Here is a 4,680-nt window from a genome sequence, read left to right on the forward strand (position 1 = left end):
AGAATTAGTTTTCTGTGTGTTACGACTGAGACTATATTTTAACATTTAATGCTAAATCATTATCACAGCAGACTCAGTAATGGCATTTATGAGTATTAATGATTCGAGCTGACCTGATTACAATATGGATAAGATTTATATTTGGATAGACAGTGCAAGTTGCAGTATGAAAGATAACCCGAGGTGCAGAAGTGACTGCCGTTCTCAATTATATTTTTCCGGTGAGGCATTAAGCACGTTTCTTTAAACGGAGAGAATACATTGCCGTCGAAGTTCGCTCGTCTATGTATAAATAGACATGTGGAGCAAGCAAAGGTATCTCAATCTCAACTAGTGTGAGTGTTTTAAGAGTTGGTTTGATCGCCAGCTTACACTTTAAGCCTTGGCGTGAAAGAATTTGGAGTAAGATAGTTTTTAGGTGTAGCCAAGATGAGTTTATCGGGTAACGTCTCTCTTCCAACGATTCCAACGATTCCAACAATTCCAACCATTTCATTGCCCTCTAAAAATGGGAATGTAGGGGATTTGAAATCAAAGGAGAAGTGGTGTTAATGAAAGCATATATTGCGGATGTAACCGACTACTCTGCCACGATCGCGGACACGGTCTCTGAATTGATCGGGCAGAAAGTTTTTCTTCAGCTCGTCAGTAGCGACAAGATTGATGAAGGTAATGTTACTACTAGTTTTTATTGTTATTACCATAAGATCCTAAGTGGGTATATTGATTTTTCTTTTCTGCACCTTGGGCATAATTAATTTATAGCATTGTCCAACGTATGACTGGTAATGGTGTAGATTCGGGATTGGGGAAGAAAGGAGAGGAGGAATCAATAAGCTGGAACCCACTGGATGGTCCCATTGCTGGTGACTCGAAATTCTCCGTCAGCTTCACATGGAAGACTGAACTGGGAGTACCCGGTGCATTGCTGGTCAGGAACGCGCATCCGAGGGAGTTCTTCTTGAAATCGCTCTCTCTTTCTGCTGTACCGGACAAACTTCCAGCAATTCGCTTTGTCTGTAACTCCTGGGTCCATCCTTACTATTTATTCAACAAAACCGACCGGGTCTTCTTCTCTACTCAGGTATAATCTGAGATAAATAATTTGAGAACTTACAAGTGATCAAGTAACAACGTATTATTAATGAGCATTTTACCCTGAACATTGGTGATTTCAGAGTCATCTTCCCAATGAAACACCAGCGGGTTTGTTGACGCTGAGAAAGCGAGAGCTGGCTACTCTGCGAGGAAATGGTACTGGAGAGAGAAAGTTTTATGAGCGTGTGTATGACTACGATCTTTACAATGATCTCGGTAACCCAGATAGTAGTGCCGATCTCCGCAGGGAAGTGCTTGGTGGGTCACAGGACCTTCCTTATCCCAGAAGATGTAGAACTGGACGTGCCCCCTGCAAAACAGGTTCTCTAAATATCATAGAGCTTCGAGCCTTTGTGTAGCGTTAATTGATTTTAGTTTAAATTACTTTGGAACCTTAATCAATGATAGTGTTTATGATATGGCAGATCGGAAGTTCGAGAGCTTGCCTCTGTTGCTCACCACCCAATACTACATTCCCCCAGACGAGAAGTTCCCTCATATCAATCTGTCCGACTACAGGTCTAATTTGGTGCGAGCCTTCGCCAAAAAGGTGATACCCACCATCAAGTCCATATTTGGTGATGAGTTCCACTCGCTGCAAGAAGTGAAAGATATTTACAGCGAAGGCATCCCCAAGGCTCTCAACAATGTTATGGATCTTAGTAAAGACCTAATTCCTCTCCAAATGGTTAAAGGACTGCTCAGCACACAGGATCAATCTCTCATTAATTTCACAGTTCCCCAACTTATTAAGGGTGCGAGATCATTACTATTTATTTCATTAAAGCTTAAGCGATTTCTTCTAGTATTAGTCATCGACTAAATAATATATAATTGATAATTTTTAAATTTTTATTTCCGACCTGCAGCTGACGAAAATGCGTGGAAGACAGACGAAGAGTTTGCACGACATGCCCTTTCCGGTCTCAATCCCATGGCCATTCAATGTCTGCAGGCACGCAAATTGAAAAGCTCCCTGTTTTAATCTAATGTTAATGTTGATGTTGTAGTTGAATATTGATTATAATGCTAACCTTCTTCTCTTAAACTTGGAACAGAGCTTTCCTCCAACAAGCAGCTTGGACGCCGACTTATATGGCCCTCAAGAGAGTTCTATAACGACAGAACATATCGAGAAAAACCTCGATGGCCTTACGGTGTTGCAGGTATGCTATATCTATATAGCGATTCAAGTAGTTCCATAACATATCAAAAAGAGAGAATTTTGATCCTCTGACCAATCTCATGATGGGATTAAATGTGAATGATTTGATTAGGCTGTGGAAGCAAAAAGACTCTTTATCTTGGACTACTACGATGCGTACATGCCCTATATTGAACGCATTAACAAAGAATCAGATGAACGTAAAATGTATGCCTCCCGCACTCTCTTCTTCCTCACAGACCAAGGAATTCTGAGGGTTGTTGCGATCGAGTTGTGTTTACCTCACACCAGTCTCACCCAAGCTGAAAGAAAAGTTTACACCCCTGCACAAGAGGGAGAAGATGGCGCTCTATGGCTGCTTGCCAAAGCTCATTCAAGAGTTAACGATGCTGGTTATCATCAGTTGATCAGTCATTGGTAAGATCACATTGAAACAAGACAGTAGTTCATATACACCGAGTGCACAAAATAATGTCACGAAGATTAACTTTTCCATTCTTCGTGCAGGTTAAGAACTCATGCTGTCATCGAGCCTTTCATCATTGCTACTCACAGGCAACTAAGCAAAATGCATCCCCTTCACAAGTTATTACTCCCTCATTATTTTGATACCATGGACATTAATCAGTCTGCCCGGCAGATTCTGATTAATGCAAATGGTGTTATTGAACAAGGATTCACACCCTACAGATACGCCATAGAATTGTCCTCTAAAGCATATAAACACTGGAAACTCAATGAACAGGGCTTGCCCGCCGATCTCATTAAAAGGTATAGTACTCTCTTCTCTGTTACTCTCTACTGTCAAATGCCATGTAGCTGTCATATAAATAATTCTAAGCTAGGAGATGTACCTATACAATTGCAGAGGAATGGCAGTTGCAGATTCAACGGAACCCCAGGGATTGAAGCTTGCGATAGAAGACTACCCATATGCAGTGGACGGTCTGGAGATCTGGGGTGCTTTAAAGCAATGGGTGAGTGATTATGTGTCTCTCTACTACAAGAGCGACGATGCAATCAAGGAAGACACAGAAGTGCAAGCATGGTGGCAGGAAGCTGTGAATGTGGGGCATGGAGACCTGAAGAAGGAAAGTGGATGGTATCAGATGGAGTCGGTGCAGGAAGCAGTGGAAGCAATTACAACCATCATTTGGATTGCATCTGCTCACCATGCAACCGTCAACTTCGGGCAATATGCATATGGAGGATACATGCCGAATCTCCCTACTCTCGGCAGACGCTTAATTCCCGAGCAACATTCCCTTGACTATGCCCAAATGATGAAAGATCCAGAGGCGTTTATGCTGTCATCTGTGTCCAACTCCAATCAGGCCACCACGGTGATGGCGGTGTTGGAGCTTCTGTCGAAGCATTCAACGGATGAAGCCTACTTAGGGCAGGTGAAGGGATCCACTCATGAATTGACTGACGATGACGGCATCGAACAAGCATTTGGAAAATTCTCTGCGGCTCTGGTGGGCGTGGAGAAAAATGTGTCAGAGAGGAACAAGAATTCCAGCCTGAAGAACAGGTATGGGCCAACACAGGTTCCATACACACTGCTCTATCCGAACACCACCGATCTCTCCAGGGAGGGTGGATTGACTGGCAGGGGAATTCCAAACAGCTTTTCCATTTAATCTTTGTCTCTCTTTGCGACAACGTCAATATCGGATCCATTTAATTTACTTAGTGTTTGTTTAAAATAGACGCTGCGACGATTCTACATCGTTGTCGAGCTATATAATTAGTCACTAAATGTAATGCAGCTGTGTAAAAGTAGGTGGAGTTGGCACTATTCCATCTTATTTTAATAAAGAATTTTCCTTTCCTTCTTTTTGCTCCCTACTATCTCGGGTGGGCTCTAGGGGAAGAGCACCAGTAGCCGTCATAGCTAATTTCGTGCACCCACAGATTTTAAACAGTACATCGGATTTTGATTTTTTTTTTTAGTTGTCTTCATATGCGACTTAACTGCTTATAGCTATTGATCTGATTTCTAGGTAGTAACGATGCATGTTGTGGAATCGGTTATGCGCACAAAGATCAAAAAGTACACATTTCAAAGTGTCGCCTGATACCTAACTAAAAATGTTCTAGTAATTGTCAACTCAAAATCGCTAGTACTTGTTGACAAATGTCCCAATAGTGGTGCACAAATGTTCCAATAGTGGCGCACAAATGTTCCAATAGTGGCCAAAAAATTACAAAAAATGACTGGCTATTGGTACAAAATAAATTTATTAATGGTGTTTTCACTATGACAACTATTGGGGGGTCAACATGACAATAAGGTGATGGTTATTGGAACTATGTTGTCTATTGGTGCTCTTCCTCTACCTGATAACTATTGATATAGAGATTGACGTAAAAGTAGTACATACATACAATGGCAGAATTGGTTCAAATTTCGA

The 4,680-nt window shown here is 41.7% G+C and overlaps 1 pseudogene; it reads left to right on the top strand.

The window, feature by feature from the left end:
* The first annotated feature begins 280 nt into the window (after positions 1-280).
* LOC131056141 (linoleate 9S-lipoxygenase A-like) lies at positions 281-4,101 on the top strand (annotated as a pseudogene).
* The last annotated feature ends 579 nt before the right edge of the window (positions 4,102-4,680 follow it).

This window comes from Cryptomeria japonica, chromosome 1 (genome assembly GCF_030272615.1).
Source record: "Cryptomeria japonica chromosome 1, Sugi_1.0, whole genome shotgun sequence".
Classification (NCBI taxonomy): domain Eukaryota; kingdom Viridiplantae; phylum Streptophyta; class Pinopsida; order Cupressales; family Cupressaceae; genus Cryptomeria; species Cryptomeria japonica.